Below are 22,466 nucleotides of genomic sequence, written 5' to 3' on the forward strand. Positions count from 1 at the left end.
ATGATATCCAGATGGAGCCATGTGAGAGGGGTTTGAAAAACACCGTGAATAACAACGTGAATGATAGGTAGAGACCGATAATGAGTTTGAAAAAAGGGAAGATGGAGCCGGGGGTGGGGGAAGGGGAGGCTGAGGTTAGAGAATCAGACTGTAATGTGATACGTTGAGGCACAAGAGGAATTTGGTAAGCAAGGAAGGCGATAAGTGAAACTAGGTAAGGTAGATGATGGGCAGATGGAAGCAGTTGGTGAAGAGGATATTCAATGGGTATAGTGTGTGGTAGCTAGTGGAGGAGGGGTGCAGGCAGGCACGTGCCATGAGTAATTACTCAGGGTAGGCAGTCAATCGGCTTTAAAAAAACATCTTAAACTGCGCATGCGCAGATTGTTCTCCTCTCCGTAAAAATAAAAAGAAGTAAAGTAACGATTCAATTTGCCCAAGGCTTCCAAATCTCCTTCATTCTGAATTACTGAATGGGTGGTGGGATGGTGGGTGACGGCAGGTGGATAGATGGTGGAAAAAACGGGAGCACACCGGGACAAGTTGAATCAGTTGTGATCTTAACGAATGACAATAATGAATGAATGAATGGATAAGTTTATACTAATACTAATTCAAGGGACCAATTGGGGGAAGAGCACCTTTCACAGCATGTGAAGAGTCTGACCAGGGGTTAAAGTTGCGGGGAGGGCAGGAGCATTGAGAAAGAGGGGTCGGGGATCACGCCAGTAACCCACTCACTCACCGCTGGCGTGGAGCCACCGCATTGTGGCCGGGGAGGGAAGCAACTCGGGTGGCTGCGAGCAGCCGCCGGGACCCGACCGCAGAACTGCCGCCACTTCAGCGCCTTTTTGCCGGTCCGCTCACCACTGGCAGTGCTCTCCGTCTGAACATCTCTCACCTGCCGCTCGCCAGCTTCATGTCAGCCGCTTCCCCGCAAATCCTTAATTTCCCACAGCCGAGTAACCTCAATTGGCCCCTTGATCGCGCTGTCGGAATTTAAGGATTTGCGGGAAGCGGCTGATATGAGCGAAGTGGCCGGCGAGCATGATCCCCGACCCCTCCTTAACAACGCTCCTGCCCTCCGTCCGCAACTTTACCCTGGGCCACTCCCCACACGCTGTGAAAGGAACTCTTCCCCCCCCCCCCCTCCCCCCACCCACCCTGGGGAAATACGGGTATTTAAAAACATATAGCACCAAGAAATTCACTTAACTCATTATCGGTACACAAACTGAATTCTTCTCTCTTTGTTTCCTAAGATACGTTTAAGATAATGACAAACCATGTTTAAAAACCCGCCAAGAAACTTGAGCTGTGCATGCGCAATAGGCTGCTGCGCATACTCAGTACTGCAAAGGTAGAATTTCAGTTGCCTTCAGCTCTCCCTGTCATTGACGGCTTGAAGCAGTGCCGATGGCACATGGGCTGCACAGATCTTCGCGAGTTGCAAGTACTGCGGATGAAAGGCACGGAGAATTATGCCTACCTAAGAGATAGAACTCTTAGATAGGCATAATTCTCCCATGCATTTATTATTTATATTTAATACTTTCCATTTTATAATTTTAGTCAGGGTAGGCAGTGCCTACCTTGCCTACCCTGGGTGCAGGAGATGAATTGGTGGATAGGGATGGTGTGTGAGAATGTGTGGATCAGGAGAGAAAGGCGCACAGAATGTGGGCTATCTTAAATTGGAGAATTCAAACCATTGGGTTCCAGACTGCCCAATACCCATGAGATGTTGTTCACTGTTTCTACGTTGTTTGGAGCAGACAAAAAATATTATCAAAAAACACAGTTGGATTGCAAATCAATTTGGATTTGCCACTCATGCACCACAAAAAATGTAGAACTGCTTGAACCAGTGGGCAAGTTAAAAACCACAGCTGAATACCAGAGCTTCAGTTATTTTCACCCTCAGAAATGTAACCAATGAACAACCGAATGGAGAACTGTATGCAAAATTAGTTGTCATATAATTCTGTTTTCAGTCCTTCTGTTATTGTGGATTAATTAAGATACTGATAGCATGCTGTGATTTGACAAAGATGCTTCTTTAAAATAATGAACTTTTATTTTATAATCTCATAAAGCATAAAACATGGCCTTACTTACCACCATTTGTCCTTGGTCAATATATAATCCAGTAAATATCACACCCGATAAGCCACCACTCATGTAAACTAAAACAAGATACAAATATTAGTACATTTGGCAAATTCATCAATAATAAAACTATTCATGTAATTTAAACTATATAGTGTCTGAATGATTAATATTAAGTAACAGAAATTGAGCATTCTGCATTTGGAATGACAGACATTTATTCAACAACATAAATATTATAAAATGGATCACCCATATAAATGTAGTTCAATCTCCATAAAACTAATACATTGGACTCTTCATTGTAGATATGAGCCTTGAAATGACATTAATATTAGCAGATAAATACATCATTAATTCTTTCTTTTCTCTCAGAATCGGGAGCCACTTTTTGCTTATTTGTATTTTCTAGTGTGGGTCTTTTCCTGCAAGCGCTGAATATAGAATGCATAACTCCATGACTTTAGAAAATGGAGAATGTTGGAATGGTGATTCATATCCAAATTAGCATGTGGCAAAATTTGCAGTGAGCATGCATTTAATTAAAAATAAATTAAAATATCATTGGTGTGGGCAAATGTATTCTCCATGCATCAAAACTGACCAAGCTTTACATGCCAGCAGAAATGGGGAACCAAAGAGCTTTAGAATGAATATTTACAAGAGCTGAAAGAAATATTGGAAGAGCTATTCATTAAGAGACAAGTATTTATTTAATTTCAGTTTACTGTTTCCTTCCAGGAGGAAGGTGGTCTTACTGTTCACAAGCTTTGCAAAACAACAGAGGAAGTAATCTTGAGTACACCAAAGGCTTTACAAATGTTAATGGTAAGGTCGTTATTGGAGTGAAGCCCATGACTCACCCTCTCAAAATGCTGGTAAACCTTGAAATTTTCTCATCAAAACATATGTGTGATAACTGTTTAATATCAAACAGAATTTCTTAATGGCAAGGGTCTCGTTCACTAAATCGACCAATTCATGGATACGACACATGTAGTTACAGAATTATAGTCATACAGCATGGAAACAAGATCTTTGTCCGAAGGCAATTGTGCCGACCAAGAAGTCCCATCTAAGCTAGTCCCATTTGACCGGGTTTGGCCTGTATCCCTTCTAACCTTTCCTATTAATGTATCTGTCCAAATGTGTTTTAAATGTTATTACAGTATCTGCCTCAACTACATTATCTGGCAGCTCGTTCCAAATAGTCATCACCCTCTGTGTGAAAACGTTCCCCCTCAGGTTTTTATTAATCTTCCCCCCTCACATTATTCACATAGCCTTGGAAAAAGAGTTTATGCATTTGTGTTCACCTCATGATTGTATTCACCTTTACAAGATCATTCCTCAGCCTCTGGCATTCCAAGGAATAATGTCCAAGCCTGCCCGAGCCCTCGAGTCCTGACATCGTCTTCATATATCTTCTCTAAACTTTCCAACTTAATAGCATTTTTTCTATAGCATTCCTATTCCTAAAACTCAACATAATATTCCAAGTGCGGCCTCAGATGCTAAAAGTCATCATAACCAGCCTGAATGTGGAAAAGTTCAACCTCATGTCTTACTTAAACTAGGCCGTTAGAACCTGAGGCTTGTAAATCAACCAGTAATTCCCGCAATCTGTGAATATAGATCATGTAAACAAGAATGGCGAATAAAGACAAATTCTGGAGACAAATTGATAGCAGCCAGCAAAATTTGATCTTGAAAGGAAGTGTACTGAGCTGCAGAGACATTGCAGTTAAGGGCCTGTCCCACTAACGCAACTTTTCAGGGACTGTCGTTGACCTTCAAGCTCGAGGACACTAGCCTGAAAAACCTCGAGCTGGATTGAACGTCTGCACACACTCACACACACACACACACACACACAAACACATCGCAAAGGCAGGGGCCAGGGAAAGCGGGGGAGCGCTGTCTGAAATTGACACCCGCGATGAACAGTAAGGTAAAAGACGGCTGGCACAGTTACGGTAAGTCCTTTCGAGAGCGCGGGGGGAGAGAAGGAGAGAGGGGGAGAGAAAGGGAGAGAAGGGAAGAGAAGGGGGGGGGGGGGGGGGAAGAAGGAGGGGAGACACTTTTAAGAAGCCAGACAACTTATAATAAAGTTTAGCGGGCATTTAACATTACCGGTCGGTTTTCCTAGGTTCTGAAAACTCCAATGAGCCAATTAAAATGCCCGGTCAGCAAAGGAGATTGCCTACGGCTACCTCGGCAGCATAGTGACCCCACTCCACCACGAGTTCAAAACAACCATGCCGACCAATTTTTACTCGCGGAAAAACTTTTCAGCATGCTGAAACATTTTCCTCGACCAAACTTAGGCCGCGATTATGCGGGAACTTCCCTCGAGCATGAAGGAGAGTTCCAGTGACCTCCTAGGGCCTACTAGGATCACGTGTCGATCATGCTGCGAGATTGAGTCAAGAGCAAACTCTTCTAAGCTCGCAAATTAGGTCGCCGCAGTGGAACAGGCCCTTTAGGAAGGTCTATCATATCAGTCACCAGAGATGTACATTGTCAGGTCGGAAGCATATAGACCTCTAAGAAGTTTGTGAATGTGCAGTGTCAACCTCATGGATTATTCATAGCGGATTTTAGCAGGTTAAGTGAAAGCCATTACCATAAGTTACTGTAATCAGTAATAGTTGATCTTCATAGAATAAAAAAAATGTTTCATCATCATCTGATGAATTCTCAACTGGGGTAAGGCCAACTTTGAGTGTATGAGAGAAGGTCTCGTTCAAGTTGACTGGAGCAGGTTATTAGAGGGGAAAGGAAAATCGGCCAAGTGAGATGTTTTTAAAAGTTTGCTGATAAATGCTCAGGATATGTACGTCCCCGTTAGGGAAGGGCAACGCAGTTAATCGTAAGGAAGCTTGGGTGACGAGGGAAATTGAGAAGTTAGTTAAAAACAAGAAGGATGCATGGGAAATGTATAGGCAGCTGGGATCAAGTGCATCCCTGGACTTTAGGGACCAAAGGAGTAAACTAAAAAAGGAAATCAGAGGGCAAAAAGTGGCCAGGAGAGAGCTCTGGTGGGTAGCATTAAGGGCAATCCCAAACGATTTTTTAAATGCAGAAGGGAGAAAATGGTAAGAGAGAGAGTGGGACCTCTCAGGAATCAAAGCGGTCACCTCTGTGTGGAGCCGCAGGAGATGGGCAAGGTCCTAAATGAGTATTTCTCCTCTGTATTTACTGAGGAGAAAGACAGTAGGACAGAAGATATTGGAGCAGTCACTGGAAGTGTCTTGGGTTACTGTCGAAGAAGTACTGAAGGTTCTATCGTGTATGAAAAGTAGTAGACAAATCTCCAGGGCCTGATCTGATATATCTGAGGACATTGTTGGAAACTAGAGGGGAAATTGCAGGAGCCCTGGTTGACATTTACATGTCGCCCTTAATTACAGGAGAGGTGCCTGAAGAGGGTGGCAAATGTTGTGCCTCTTTTCAAGAAGGGCTGCAAAGAAAATGTCTGGAACTATAGGCCGGTAAGCTTCACATCAGTCGTTGGTAAGTTACTGGAGAGTATTCTGAGGGATAGGTTTTACAGGCATTTGGATGGGCAAGGGCTGTTTGGGGATAGTCAGAATGGTTTTGTACATGGGAAGTCGTGTCTCACAAATCTGATTTGTGACCAAAAAGGTGGATGAGGGCAGAGCTGTAGATGTTGTGTACATGGACTTCAGTAAGGCATTCAACAAGGTTCCCCATGGTAGGCTACTCTGGAAGGTTAGATCTCATGGGATCCAAGCAGAGATAGCTGAATGGATAGCAAATTGGCTCCATGGAAGGAAGCAGAGGGTAATGGTGGAAGGTTGCTTCTCAGACTTGAGGCCTGTGTCTAGTGGTGTGCCTCAGAGTTCAGTTTTGGGCCTGTTACTGTTTGTCATCTACATCAATGATTTGGATGGGAACATACAGGGTAAGATTAGCAAGTTTACTGATGATACAAAAGTGAGTGGTTTTGCAGATAGTGAAGATGGTTGTGAACAATTGCAGCAGGATCTGGACCGATTGGCCAGGTAGGCGGAGGAATGGTTTGATGGAATTTAATACAGAAAAGTTTGAAGTGCTGCATTTTGGGATGTCGAATAAGGGCAGGACCTACACAGTGAATGGTAGGCCTCTGGGTAGTTGTAGAGCAGAGGGATCTAGGAGTTCAGGTACATGATTCCTTGGAGGTCGAGTCACAGGTAGATAACGTGTCAAAAAGGCTTATGGGACTTTGGACTTCATCAGTCAGAGTATTGAGTATGGAAGTTGGGAGGTCATGTTGCAATTGTATAAGAACGTTGGTGGAGAGACCGCATTTAGAATATTGTGTTCAGGTCTGGGCACCATGTTATAGGAAAGATATTGTCAAGCTTGAAAGGGTTCAGAAAAGATTTACGAAGATGTTCCTAGGACTAGTGGGTGTGAGCTTTATGGAGAGGTTGAGTAGGCTGGGTCTCTATTCCATGGAGCGCAGGAGGATGTGAGATATCTTATAGAGGTATATAAGATCATGAGAGGATTATATCGGGTAGATGCACAGAGTCTTTTGCCTACAGTAGAGGAATTGAGGACCAGAGGCCATAGGTTCAAGGTGAAGGAGGAAAGATTGAATAGGAATCCAAGGGGTAACATTTTCACACAAAGGGCGGTGGGTGTATGGAACAAAGTGCCAGAGAAGGTAGTTGAGGCTGGGACCATCCCATTGTTTAAGAAATAGTTAGACAGATACATGGATAGGACAGGTTTGGAGGGATATGGACCAAGCACAGGCAAGTGGGACAAGTGTACCTGGGACAATGTTGGCTGGTGTGGGCGAGTTGGCCTGTGGACGTTTCCACACTGTATCAGTCTATGACTATTTATTAAATCAACAGGACACAATCGCCTAGAGTAGGCAACAATTCAACCTGCAACTGGTAGGTTAAACATGGATATTGGTGCTGGAGGATGCCGTTTGACTTAGAGAAAAAACTTCTATTGATAGTGTACCCAGCTTTGCTACTTCCCTCCTTCTTGGCTGAACTGACTTTGTTGGAGTGCTTTAATGCTTGATGTTGAAAGAATTGGAAGGGAGAAGATTTAAACTCAGAAGAGTGATGACCAGTGAGGACTCTGTGGGCTAGAGATCCTGTTTTCATGCAGTATCTCTCCATACCTTGAGTCATAGAGGCCTTTGGCCCAACTTTCCCACACCGGCCAACAATGTCCCAGCTACTCTAGTCCCACTTGCCTGCGTTTGGTCCATATCCCTCCAAACTTGTCCTATCCATGAACCTGTCTGTTTCTTAAACGATGGGATAGTCCCAGCCTTAACTACCTCCTCTGGCAGCTTGTTTTGTGCACCGACCACCCTTTGTGTGAAAAAGTGCCCCCTCGTAATCCTATTAAATCTTTCTCCCTTCATCTTGAACCTATGTCCTCTGATTGAAAAGACTAGGCTTGCATTCACTGGAGTTTCGAAGGATGAGGGGGTACTTATAGAAACATATCTTCTATATTACTAATAGTCTGATCTTGACCGCTTTTGGCCCACTGTGCTGCGATTTCCGAGAACGCCGCAACCTACGGACGTCATTTTGGGCCACCTCACTCAGAGCCCCACTCCGCCTTCCGGGACCGGAGGATTTTTCCCATTGATGAAAAATCATAGAGATATTAATGTTTAAAAAAAAAATCGCGATTCCCTCTGCTGCCCCTGCTGGCGGCAGGGGGGGAGGGGCTATAAAACCCTCACTCAGTCTCTGCCAGACCCAGGAAGTGAGACGGTCACGGCTCCCTGAGCTGCGAATAACACTGAACGCACATCTACTCCATGGTGAGTCCCTTCGATGCGGCTGTAAAGTGGCTGCTGCCCAATTGTTTGCCTCGTCCTTTTTTTAAAAGTTTGTGTTCACAAAATGAATTTTGGTTGTCAGGTGGCTGCTGCCCAATTGTTTGCCTCTCCTTTTTAAAAAGTTTGTGTTCACAAATGAATTTTGGTTGTCAGGTGGCTGCAGCCAAATTGTTTACCTTAGCTTGGCTTTTAAAATTGTTGCAACAGTTGGCTGCCAGCCCAAGAATCCATTCGGCCCACAATGTCTATACTAGCTCTCTGGAAACCAGTACCTTCGGCCCGCAACACCCATACTAGCGCAACAGAAATCCCCCCCCCCCAAAAGGCGAGCAATATTGGAATTGGTGGAGAGGTGGAATATTGCATTGGTGACCAGCTCTCCCGTGTGATGCTGGGACCCAACGGGTCCAACTTAGTCTAGTAAAATTATAAAAGGACTGGACAAGCTAGATGCAGGAAAAATGTTCCCAATGTTGGGAGAGTCCAGAACCAGGGGCCACAGTCTTAGAATAAAGGGGAGGTCATTTAAGACTGAGGTGTGAAAAAACTTTTTCACGCAGAGAATTATGAATTTATGGAATTCCCTGCCACAGAGGGCAGTGGAGGCCAAGTCACTGGATGGATTTAAAAGAGAGTTAGATAGAGCTCTAGGGGCTAGTGGAGTCAAGTTTAGGTGGGCGGCACGACCAACGTCGCAGCGGCCTCTGCAGTCTGTCTGTGTATTTTTTGTTTTGTCCCGTTGAGGGTTTAGTTTGTAGCGGGTTTTTAAATGTTTATGAGTGGGGGGTGGGGGAAACTTTTAAATCTCTTCCCTGCATGGAGACCCGACAGGTAAAAGGGCGGGTCTCCATTGCCGTTGGGGCCCTAGCGCCGTGGAGCGGCCTCCAACCGGAACGACCTGGAGGCTCAAGTCACGGAGCCTGTGGAGCTGCGGATCTACCTTCGTGGAGCTAGCCAGCTTCGGAGCGTGGAGAGCTGCGGCGGCGCGCTGCTGCGACCCGACTCCTGTGGATGGTGACACCGGGAGCTCGCGGGTCCCCGATGGGAGACTGCTTTGCGGGGCACTGGCAACGGCAACTTCTCCCGCTCAAATTGCGGGGTTCAGAGTGACCTGGAGCGGTTCCTTACAACGCCCGGCGCGGCTTTAAAATGCCGCGGACTTGCTAGCGCCCGCCGGGGGCTCCAACATCAAGACCCGGGGCGGGGCCTTACATCGCCCGGCGTGGCTTTGAGTGGCCGCGGACTTGCTAGCGCCCGCCGGGGCCTTTGACCTCGACTTCGGGAGAGGAATGGAGAGCAGGGGAGAGATAAGACTTTGCCTTCCATCACAGTGAGGAGGAGACTCACTGCAATGGATGTTTGTGTGAATTGTGTTGGTGTGTGTCTTGGTTCTTTTCTTGTATGGCTGCAGAAACCAAATTTCGTTTGAACCTCATGTGAGGTCCAAATGACAAATAAAAGGTATGGTATTGTATTGTAAAGGGATATGGGGAGAAGGCAGGCACGGGTTATTGATAGGGGACGATCAGCCATGATCACAATGAATGAGGGTGCTGGCTCGAAGGGCCGAATGGCCTCCTCCTGCACCTACTTTCTATGTTTCTATGTTTCCTCGATTCCCCTACTCTGGGCAAGAGATTATGTGCATCTACCGAACCTCATGATTTTGTATACCTCTATAAGACCTCCCCTCGTCCTCCTGCGCTCCATGGAATAGAGACCCAGTCTACTCAACCTGTCCGTGTAGCTCACTCTCTAGTCCTGGCAACATCCTCATTAATCTTTTCTGAACCCTTTCAAACTTGACAATATCTTTCTTATAACATGGTGCCCAGAACTGAACACAATATTCTAAATGCGGTCTCATCAACATCTCATACAACTGCAACATGACCTCCCAACATCTATACTCAATACTCTGACCGATGAAGGCCAAAGTGACAAAACCTTTTTTGACCACCTTATCCACTTGTGACTCGACCTTCAAGGAACCATACACCTGTACTCCTTGATCCCTCTGCTTTACAACACTAGCCACCGGTCTACCATTTACTGTGTAGGTCCCTGCCCTTGTTCGACGTCCCAAAATTCAACACCTCACACTTCTCTGTATTAAATTCCATCAACTACTCCTCCGCCCACCAGATCCAGATCCTGCCGCAATATTTCACAATCGTCTTCACTGTCTGCAAAACCACTCACTTTTGTATCATCAGTAAACTTGCTAATCTTGCCCCGTATGTTCTCATCCAAATCATTGATGTAGATGACAAACAACGGACCCGGCACTGAATCCTGAGGCACACCACTAGTCGTAGGCCTCCAGTCTGAGAAGCAACCTTCCACCATCACCCTCTGCTTCCTTCCATGGAGCCAATTTTCTATCCATTCAGCAATCTCTCCCTGGATCTCATGCGATCTAACCTTCCAAAGCAGTCTACCATGTGGAACCTTGTTGAATACCTTACTGAAATACATGTACACAACATCTACAGCTCTGCCCTCATCGACCTTTTTGGTCACGTCTTCAAACAAATCAATCAGATTTGTGAGACACGACCTCCCACGTACCAAACCATGCTGAATATCCCTAATCAGCTCTTGCCCATCCAAAAGCCTGTATAACCAATCCCTCAGAATACTCTCTCGTAACTTTCCAACCACAGATATTAAGCTCACCGGCCTATAGTTCCCAGCATTTATACTCCAGCCCTTCTTGAAAAGAGACATAACATTTGCCACCCTGCAATCTTCCAGCAGCTCTCCTGTATTTAAGGATGACTCATAAATATCAACCAGGGCTCCTGCAATTTCAGCTCTAGTTTCCTGCAATGTCCTCAGATATATCTGATCAGCCCCTGGAGATTTGTCTACCTTCATACACGATAGTACCTTCAGTACTTCTTCGACGGTAACACTGACTGCTCTCAAGACATTTCTATTGACTGCCCCGTTCCTCCGTCCCACTGTCTTTCTCCTCGGTAAATACAGAGGATAAATACTCATTGAGGACCTTGCCCATGTCCTGTGGCTCCACACAGGGGTGACCGCTTTGATTCCTGAGAGGTCCCACTCTCTCTAATTACCCTTTTCCACCTTATGTAATTATAAAATCTTTTGGGATAGTCCTTATTGCTACCCGCCAGAGCTATCTCCTGACCCATTTTTGCCCTTCTGATTTCCTTCTCCTTAGTTCCCAAAACTCCTCCAGGGATGCACTTGATCCCATCTGCCTTTACCTGTCCCATGCATCCTTCTTGCTTTTGACCAACTGTGATGTTTGGTGGACTGTGTGGGGTGGGAGGGCCCGTTGGTCCTCCCATGCAGCAGGTGGCGCAGCACAGGACAAAGGGAGATGTATTTTATATAGTTTATCCTGTCTGTAGACAGTGTGAGTGGGCAGTCAGAATCTGTGTGTGTGTAGCCATTCTGAGTAGTCTTGCTGCCAGCATTGAGCAAAGCATTAAAGACTTCTGTTGTAAATTAAAGACTCTCAAGTTTTGTACAGAAAACGAACATGAAAGTGGTGTCAGGCGTGGGATATTTCGGATTGTGTTCAAATACCCAGATAAGAGCCTATTTTTCGATTAAAAAAAACTAACATGTTAAACTAACATGTCTCGGCAATTCGATCGATTCGATCCCGAGCGAGAAAGGTGGTCGTCATATTTAATGTGAGCTGAGTTTTATTTTGAAAGTATGGCAATTACAACTGACCAGAGGAAGAAGGCTCTCTTGTGTTCTTTTGCGCTGCTTCAAAATTTACTTACAGAAGAAGTAACTGAAGCCTCATATGCTGAAATCACAACGGCTTTGCAGCTGCATTTCGAAGAAAGTCGAAATTTCTTCGAAGCTCGCCATGATTTCTACAGGACGGCGCAACAGGAAGGGCAATCGATTACCGAGTTTCTTGCCGAACCAAGGCAAGGGCATGTGATTTTAAAACTCAATGCTGCGAAAAAAGTGCCAAGACAATGCGTTGCGGGATAGACTGGTCATGGGCTGCAGGCACAGTCATCCAGCAGGCGATTCTCAAGGAATCGGATGCCTTATTGAAGAATGTGCTGCAGTGTGCTAAGATGACCGAGCTGCTGAGTAAAGAACTGCACAAAATGGCCAGCAAAACAGCTTTGAAGCTCTCTCAGGAGGTGCATACAGTTTGTCAGACTTGTCCGCAACACCAGAAACCATTTGATCGACACAGAGCAAATCCGGAGAAGGTGGGACAGTTTCAGACCAAAGTCGACCAAATCGCGGAGACCATTCCTATTGAAGTGCTCGATGTGCCAATGATCACCGACAAGACGAGGATTTTGCTGCGGGCCTCAAACGTCGATCTACAGTTCCAGGTGGACACTGGCGTGGCTGTGTTGCTAGTGGGTCAGGACATCTGGGAGAGGATCAGATCTTCGAAACTGAAACGGGCCAATATCTGCCTTTTCGGATACGGACGACAGCCCATTCCCACGAAAGGCATATGCACTGTCGCCGTTTCCTGTAATGATATGACACAGATGTTGCCGCTGATCGTCGTTGGTAAAGAAGGTACATCCCTGTGCGCCATCGACTGGATCCATTCAAGCTTGACATGAATGCCTTGATCTACGATGGATCAACTATGGCATTGTCATCGACCACGGATTGCAGCATGATCAGCAAGTGCGAGAATAACCTGTGAAAACAGGACGTCAAATGGCACTGGTCAAAAGAGTGTGACCATGCATTCACCAGGTTGGAGGAGATGCTCGCCCAGAAGACGCATTTGGTCCACTATGACCCATCGAAGCCGATCTCACTGGCCGCCGATGCATCGCCATATGGTCATGGAGCTGTGATCTCACAAACGGAGCTGAACGGCAAGGAAGAACCAATTGCGTTTGCATCAAAAACGCTGACGATCGCCGAGAAAAACTGCAGCCAAGTGGAGAAAGGCTGACGTGTAGTACGCAACGGAACGTCACGGCCGCCATTTGTTACAGCGACACTCGACTTCCGGTATTCCACCCGCTGTGATTCAAAGCAAAGATTATAGAGCTCCGCTATAATCTTTGATCCAAAGCAAAGATCCTCAAGTATCTTGTAGCGGGAACAGACCCCTCCTTTGTGTAGTTTCCCTTGCATTGTATTGCTTTAACACACACTGCAAAAAATTAAATTTAACGTATATATATTTAATATATTTATATGAATGTGTGTCTGTGTGTGAGAGGCAAGTTAGAGATAATAGTTTATTCTCATGTATCAGAAGCAACTTTGATTTAAATCATCACTATTAATTTATTTGTCTTGTAAGATGATATACATAAACCATAAAGGCAATTATATATATAATTATATAGTAATAATAAATATATGCATATATATATATATATTTACACACATATATATACACACATACACAAATGCACATACATATTGATACATTTATATGCATACATATATACACATATATATATATATATATATATATATATATATATATATACGTATATACACACACGTATATACACACATATACATGCATATATACACATACATGCATATACACACATACATATATATTTATATATATTATCATTTTCCAACGATCAATAGATTTACGATCAGCTCCTGTGGATTGGAGGATAGCTAATGCTATCCCACTTTTCAAGAAAGGAGCGTGAGAGAAAACGGAAAATTACAGACCAGTTAGCCCGACTTTGGTGGTGTGAAAGATGCTGGAGTCAATTATTAAAGATGCAATAATGGGGCATTTGGATAGCAGTAAAAGGATCTGTCCAAGTCAACATGGATTTATGAAAGGAAAATCATGTTTGACTAATCTTCTGGATTTTTTTGCCACAAGGCTTGGTGTTGGGGCTGCAACTGTTTACCATATATATTAATGATTTTGAAAAGGGAATTAGGAGCAAAACTAATGCATACATACCTACATATGTACCCATGCGCTGCTGTGACCCGAGCCCCGGAGATTCGGAGGCTCCAACCGCAGGCCTGGCAGACAGTAATATCGGAGCCTGCGGGTCCCTGCTGGGAGACCGCTTTTCGGGGCTTCCGCAACGGCAAATTATTCCGCCCGAGTAGCGGGGGTCGAGGATGACCTGGAGCGGGGCCTTACATCATCGCCCGGCGTGGCTTAAATGGCTGCGGCACTTTTCTAGCGCACGCCGGGGGCTCCAACAACCTCTATGAGGTTCAAGTGACAAATAAATTGTATTGTGTATTGTGTATATTTAAATTAATCTGGCAAGTTGGTCAAATAACATGGGCACCTTCTTGCTTTTTTTGCGACATGGATTTTTTAAATGTGAATGTCTCATATCAACACATTTGTGGGTCAACAGTATTTTGTATCAACCCCCACAATTTCAAATAATTCTCAATTGAACTTCTTAAACAGGAAAACAATTTTTATTTACATCATTTTGTGCACGACATATACAGGCTTGCAGAATTTGCAGAATTTAGAATATCAGATAATCAATAAAAGTGATGTCACATTCTACACATTTCAAACAAAGGACAAAATTTGCAGCTTATACACAATCAATAGACTAAGTGGGACCCGTTGGGATAAGATTTACACAATTCACATTATTCTGTGCGCGAGTTATACAGGGTTGCAGTTCAGCATATCAGCTAACCAGTGAAAGTGATGTACAATTTAACGTATGTAACACACCCCTGCTTCACCAAACAGCAAAATGTCCAACATAGATACAATAATAAATAAATCGCCATTCGCATTATATTTGTGCAGTTAGCAAATCACAATTTCACACAATGTACATAAGAGGGCAGTTATTTCACAAATACTCCGCAGTTCGGTGTAGATCATGTCCAATGTCGACATCTGAAATTACAGAAAATATCTGCAGTCAATATGCTCTTATTCTGCATTAAATAACAGAGATGTAGAAAGAAAATGCTCTTGAGAAGATTTCTACAAGGATGTTGCCATGAGGACTCAACTATCTGAGCTCAATGAACTAACCAGAAGTAAACAGGCCAAATAATAAATGTTTTCTTACCTTTCCTCCTTAATGGGGAACCTGAAGAAAGACAAGTCGTATTGCCCACATTGCCGATTGCCGATTGTTTTTTGCAGGAGTGGTCCATCTTGAGCACATGGTATTGGTGGTAGGGTGATCACATGGATAGAAAATTGATTGGTAGACAGGAAGCAAAGAGTAGGAGTGAACGGGTCCTTTTCAGAATGGCAGGCAGTGTCGAGTGGAGTGCCGTAAGGTTTGTTATTGGGGCCGCAACTGTTTACCATATATATTAATGATTTGGAAGAGTGAATTAGGAGCAACACTCGCAAGTTTGCAAATGACACAAAGCTGGGTGGCAGTGTGAACTGTGAAGAGGATGTTAGGAGGTTGCAGGGTGACCTGGACAGGTTGAGTGAGTGGGCAGATGCATGGCATGTGCAGTATACTATAGATAAATGTGAGGTTATCCACTTTGAAGGCAAAAACAAGGGGGCTGATTATTATCTCAATAGATTTAGGTTAGGTAAGGGGGATGTGCAGCGAGACCTGGGCGTCCTTGTACACCGGCCACTGAAAGTTGGCTTAGAGGTACAGCAGGCAGTAAAGAAAGCTATGGAATGTTGGCCTTCATAACAAGAGGATTTCAGTATAGAGTGAAGAGGTTCTTCTGCAGCGTAGGTTTACGAGATTGATCCCTGGGTTGGTGGGACTGTATATGAGTAAAGATTGAAAAGACTAGGCTTGTATTCACTGGAGTTTAGAAGGATGAGGGGGAATCTTATAGAAACACATTAAATTATTAAAGGACTGGACAAGCTAGATGCAGGAGAAATGTTCCCAATGTTGGGTGAGTCCAGAACCAGGGGCCACAGTCTTAGAATAAAGGGCAGGTAATTTAAGACTAAGGTGAGAAGAAACTTTTTCACCCAGAGAAATGTGTGAATTTATGGAATTCCCTGCCACAGAGGGCAGTGGAGGCCTAGTCACTGGATGGATTTAAGAGAGAGTTAGATAGAGCTCTAGCGGCTAGTGAAGTCAAGGAATATGGGGAGAAGGCAGGCACGGGTTATTGATAGGGGACGATCACCCACGATCACAATGAATGGCGGTGCTAGCTTGAAGGGCCAAATTGACTCCTCCTGCATCTATTTTCTATGTTTCTATGTTTGCTCCACTATAGGATCTGTGCAGAGGCCGAAGGGAAGATCCTATCTTTGGGCAGAAGCAAGATACTCCCACAGAGTATCCATTCCTGCCCATTAGGTTCCCATTGTGATGAAGAACACGCAGGCATGAAAAGTGGAAAAATGATTTATTAAAGTTTAACATCTCTTAAAATATAACAACATTTTAAATGTCAAAGATGAGTATAATTCTTTCTTGCTGTGCCTCTTGTTGCTGCTCACTGCATCTTTATGTCTCTTTGTTGTTGATAAAAAAAGAGACAATTTCAATAGACAGAGATTCAGCGGTCAGACTTTAACAAAGAAAATCTGATAATTTATATCAGGTCATCATTCAATGAAGCACACTTTTATAAAAGCACGCATATATACAAACACACAGACTCACACACATCTATACACACACACACACACACGCACACACAGACTCGCACACACACAGACTCACTCAAATGTTTAAAGCCTCCTGTAGAGGCTCCTGCTGTTGAAGCAAATACGTGCTTTAAATAACGTCCAACAATAACACTCACCATTGACAGAGTAGTCAGCTCTCTTGAATTATTCAGCGGTGTCTTCACTCGGTGCCTTCTGCAGTCAGCGCCATCTTGCCACGAACCTGAAAGTACCCACTCAGCACCACATTGCCGCTTTATCCATCCGCATACTGTTGCGACGATTTTAAGAGCCAAGCCAATCAGTCCAACACTTTGCAAGCAGCCAACACATTTTCAGAAGAGTCTTTAAAAGCCAAGACAATTTGGCAAACACTTTGCAAGTAGCCAACACATTTTCAGAAGAGTCTTTAAAAGCCAAGACAATTTGGCAAACACTTTGCAAGTAGCCAACACATTTTCAGAAGAGTCTTTAAAAGCCAAGACAATTTGGCAAACACTTTGCAAGCAGCCAACACATTTTCTGAAGAGTCTTTAAAAGCCAAGACAATTGGCAAACGATTTGAATCCACATCAACCGGGCTTACCGTGGACAAATCTAGTAATATAGATAAATAAATCGTCATTGGCACGATTTTGTATGGGTAACAATCAAAACTACGTAGATAAACAACCTGTGCGGACCAACTGGCTGGAGTTTTTACGGACATTTGCAATCTCTCACTTCCGAGGTCTGAGGTTCCCACCTGCTTCAAAAGGGCATCAAAAACCTAGACCCACTGCAGTTCGCTTACTGCCACAACAGATCAACGGTGGACGCAATCTCGCTGGCCCTCCACTGTGCTCTGGACCACTTGGACAACAAAAACTAATATGTCAGGCTCTTATTCATTGAGTACATCTCGGCATTTAATACATACATCCCCTCCAAGCTGGTTACCAAACTCGCGGAAGTGGGTTTCTGCGCATCCCTCTGCAATAGGATCCTCAACTTCCTCATTCTCAGACCACAGTCTGTTCGTATTGGTGGAAATGTGTTAAGACTCGATAACTATCAGCACGGGAGCACCTCAAGGCTGCGAGCTCAGCCCCCTGCTGCACTCACTCTATATTGATGACTGCATAGCCAGTCATAATCCGAACTGCATCATCAAGTTCGCTGATGACACCACTGTTGTGGGACGTATCACTGATGGGGATGAGTCAGAGTATAGAAGAGAGATCGAGCAACTGTCCATATGGTGCCAGCACAATAACCTGGCCCTCAACACCAGCAAACCCACGGAAATAATTGTGGACTTTGGAAGGAGTAGGATGGTGACCCACAGTCCCGTTTAGATCAACGGGTGGATGGTTGAAAGGGTCAAGAGCTTCAAATTCCTGTGTGTGCACATCTATGAAGATCTTTCCTGGTCCGAGAACACTGGTGCAATTATTAAGAAAGCACATCAGCGCCTCTACCGTAGAAGATTACGGAGAGTCTGTTTGTCAATGAGGACTCTCTCTAACTTCTACAGGTGCACAGTAGAGAGCATGCTGACCGGTTGCATCGTGGCCTGGTTACGCAACTTGAGCACCCATAGAGTAAGACTACAAAAAGTAGTAAACACTGCCCAGTCCATCATCGGCTCTGAACTCCCTTTCATCGAGGGGATTTATCGCAGTCTCTGCCTGAAAAAGGCTGGCAGTATCATCAAGGACCCACACCATCCTGGCCACACACTCATCTCCCTGCTACCTTCAGGTAGAAGGTACAGGAGCCTGAAGACTGCAACAACCAGGTTCAGTGATAGCAACTTCCTCACAGCCATCAAGCTATTAAACTTGGCTCTGACAAAACTCTGAACATTAATAGCCCAGTATCTGTTATTTGCACTTTATCAGTTTATTTATTCATGTGTGTATATATTTATATAATGGTGTATGGACACACAGATCTGTTTTGTATTCAATGCCTACTATGTTCTCTTGTGCTGAAGCAAAGCCAATAATTTCATTGTACCATCAGGGACACATGACAATAAATCACTTGAACTGGAATAGTATTACTTCAAATACATAATTTTTGAAAATTATGCACTTTACGTATGTCCCACTTTTTGAAGTTTTTTACATCTCCTTTTAACAGTCAAGTCATACATTTCTCTATTCTTGAATTTGAGTCCATAGTGCATGTGGATACTCACAAAGATAGCTACAATTCTAACCTTGACTCTATTGCAGCACAAGTTCATGTCTTTGTATTGCTGTGTGTTATGTATTGCTGTGTTTATTAGATGAGAAATGTTATCCCTGGTCATGTTAACATCATTAAACTCTGTGCGGAACACTTGCTCGCACACTTCACAGAACCCAAGAAAGTATTCCGAAGGCACCATCAATGAGCCAAAGTCAGACGTTGAAGTGTCATAGGCTTTATGGTGGATAAATACGAGTGCAGGATCAAGTAAAGTGGTATCAGTTCGTAAGAGAACTTCTCTGCACGTGATACATTTCGACGACAGTTCGTGTGAAGTAATGATCCTGTGACAGATGTGACCTGCGATGTAAGCTAGTGTATTTTCTTCAGGGAGATCAATTGAAACGCTGCAGACTGCATTGTGCTGTTTTGTTTTATTTGTATGAGAGACAAATGGAGATGTTTTTTTTACTCTGTTTTTTGTTAATGTCTGCAACGTCAAGATAAATGTATCTGAGTCTGGGGAACAGTTTGCACTCACAGAAGGCTTGATCAGTTCAGCCACCATAACCATCCGAAAAGCACATCGAAATTCCTTTGCAGATGGATTTTCTCTGAATCCGCCCTTTCGCCGAATAGTGGAGAACAAATTCTCCACTACATCCTGATTGATCCTGGATGTGAACATAAAACGGGCGTCTGTGCTTTCTTTGATGTGCTGCCACAGTTGTGAAATGCAAGAAATTGCAAGCCGCCATCCCTTGACAAACAACACATTTTTAGCTCCAAGCACTGTCAGGCTTTGGAGTACGGGCAAGCATGATTCAAAGAATGACTTATGTGCAGACTTTTCAGACATAGGCCTCCTTAACTTTTTGGCGTCCTTGTAAAACCTGCTGTTAAAGGAGTCAAAAAGTCCATCAACCATTACGATAAACTCTGCCGTATAAACAGCCTCCGCAGGTAACTTTCCAAGAGTCGCATAGGTGTAGACACCTGCTGCTACTGAATGGCTAAGCACCTGCGCAGCCTTGTTGACTCTCATTTTGGCGAAGCTGTTTAAAACGAAATGGCCTCTGGTTAATTTATGGGCTTTTCTAATGGGCAACTGTGAATCATGCTCATAAAATGCGTAAATATGTGCCCATTTGATATGTTTTTTTCTGCCATCCTCTCCCTTGACCTCAAAAACATATTTCTCCAAGTTTGACCTTGTATTTTTCAACAAGTGGGGTGGATCATGCATGCAATATATATTGGTTCCCCCGTGGACGATGAAAGGATGGTCTTCCGTCACACCCAAGTTGGAGTATAGCCGTACATTGCTTGGGCCTTGGTCACAAACAACGGCCTTAGGCTGTAGTCCAATAGCCTTAACCTTCTGTAAACATTCATCAAGTAATGTTTTCAGTTTGTCAGCCTTTATGCAGTCCCGTGAAAGAAAGTAACCTACAGGTTGCTTCCATTTCCCCATCAAGCCTCTAACCATGAAAACAAGAGCATGGTTGGCAGGCCTTGACGTCTTCCCTAGAGATCCAAAGTCCTCAAAGCCCTCAACTGAATCCTCAGTAATGTTGTAAGAGAGGCTTGCACGTAAACTCATTTCGTCAAACGAGACTACACATAATGTATCTCTCTCTGACATCCCCGCAACCCTGTCTTTTAAAAGTTCTAAGATCTTAGGGGGAAACCCAGGCCGCACTTCAATATTGCACAACCACCTACGTAGTGATGAGATTGATGGAAGTGTGAAAATGCACTGGCAGAACTGATATGCTCGGGGACTCTGGTGGTAGAGGGACAAGGCAACTACCTTGTCTGAATAACTCCATCGTCTTCCTCTTGCACTTCTACGTCCAGATGCATTACGCAACTGCGACGCAAAGAAAGACAGTGCTGGTTCTTGTAAAAATTCACCAGCCCCTCTGATCAAGTCACTGATTGTCTTACTTTCTGTAGTATTCTTTCCCATTGCTAATCTGGTCAGTTGGACTTTTTTTTTGAGGCGGAAAGTACGCTGTCTTTCCTTCTTCAGAGCTCTGCTGTCATTTACATTTGGTGTGATTTGAAGATCAGGTGTTTCAGGAGTTGTAGAGACATTGCTGGGTTCTTCCCGCGGAACTTTGTCTGCAGCTGAGCAGTAAGAATGTTCTGTCTGTATGTTGTATGGCACTGCCAATACAAGAAAAAAGAAAAAGGGGGAATGAAATGGCAAGCATACTAATTAAAAAAATAATCATCTACTACTGAAAGTCTGTTCTTGACCGTTTTTTGCCATCTGTGCTGCGATTTCCGAGAGAATGACGCCCACCTACGGCCGTTTCGCTCAGAGCCCCCCTCCGCCGCATGTGTGCCGAGGTTCTCCCCCCCTTTCCTCTATCCCCCCCTTTCCTCTCCACCCCCCTCCCCCCCCCCCCCCCTCCCCCCTCCACCCCCCCCCCCTCCCCCTCCCTGCTCCCCACCTCATCCCCCTCTCTCTCCCCCTCACTCTCTCTCTCTCCCCATCTCCCCCCACCTTTCCGCCCACACCCACCCTCCCTCTTATCCTCCTCTCCACCCCTATCCCACTTGCCCCTCTCTCTGTGTCTCTGTCTCTCTCTCTGCCCCTTCTCTCTCTGCCCCCGCCCGCCCCCCCCCCCCGCTCTTGCTGTGACTGCAAGTTGGGGGCTATGCTTCAGTAGATAGGGTGGTTATGGGGTAAAAGGAGCAAATTAATCATATTAATTTTATATCAAGGGGGTAATTAGCGTGAATGCGAGAGGGGGATAGTTAGTGTGCGCGACGCTGCGTGCCGCCCACCTCCCACAACCGCACGTTGGGGGAACACACAACGGGTCTGCACTTGGACTAGTTATAATTAAATATATATGTGATGCACCAATTTCAATCTACCAGAATAAAATAATGATCTATATATTTTTGTAGGTTTTTTATAAATTTAATCAATTCAAATGTTCTAATAATTAGGCTTGAGGAAGTTTTAAATGGATGTTCTTACTTGAATTAAATACTAGTACGCATTCCACCACCCACACTGTGCAGTCTTATATGTGATTATAGTTTTGTGAACATTTCACAAATGAAAATCAAAGTACCATACATGCCATTACATATTGACCATTAGCAATCATATCAGGTTGGATACAATTTTTTTCTCATATTTAGCCAAAGTGAGAGAATATAAATTATTTTAAAAAGGAGAAAATTACTTGCCTCGTTGCTGTTTTAAAGGCGTTGGTGAGGATGGGAGGTTCACATTCGTCCTCTTGAGTAACCTCCGTTGGGAAGACAGACGTTTCGGCGGGTTAGGAACGTCGAAGAGCGTTGGAACAGCATTCCAATTTAGCCTGTTCTTAGTCTGCTTGTTGGAAAACTGGTCAAGTTCAAAGTGTACAGAACAAAGACAACAGTTGGCTGACAAGTACTCCGTACTTCGGTGTAGGAAATCTTGTCGACGAGTATTCTGGACCCACCGTTGACATCTGAAATTACAGGAGATATCATTTATGATTAACTAATAATAAAAAAAAATGATCATAACTAGATGCCTGCACAATGGATGACATATCACTTAAGTGCAATTGTTTTCAGTTGTGTGGAGAGACCTGTATATTGACGATGCTTTTTGTCTCTTATATGTCATTTCACCTTAAATGTAGAAGAGTTTATTAGAGAGGGGAGAGAGGGATCGAGAGAAGGGAGAGGGATCGAGAGAAGGGAGAGGGATCGAGAGGGGGGAGAAGGAGAAGGGGGAGGGAGGGAGAGGGAGAGGAG

General features: G+C 44.3%; 1 long non-coding RNA gene across 1 annotated transcript; it reads right to left on the reverse strand.

Annotated features, from left to right (window-relative positions):
* Positions 1 to 14,334: 14,334 nt before the first annotated feature.
* LOC129694185 (uncharacterized) lies at positions 14,335 to 17,059 on the reverse strand. Its single transcript, XR_008722976.1, has 3 exons — positions 16,652 to 17,059; positions 14,974 to 16,358; positions 14,335 to 14,795 (listed from the first exon to the last, which is right to left on the reverse strand). It is a non-coding gene; the product is annotated as an uncharacterized LOC129694185 (long non-coding RNA).
* Between the last annotated feature and the right edge of the window lie 5,407 nt (positions 17,060 to 22,466).

This window comes from Leucoraja erinacea, unplaced genomic scaffold, assembly GCF_028641065.1.
Source record: "Leucoraja erinacea ecotype New England unplaced genomic scaffold, Leri_hhj_1 Leri_570S, whole genome shotgun sequence".
In the NCBI taxonomy this organism is placed as follows: Eukaryota; Metazoa; Chordata; class Chondrichthyes; order Rajiformes; family Rajidae; genus Leucoraja; species Leucoraja erinaceus.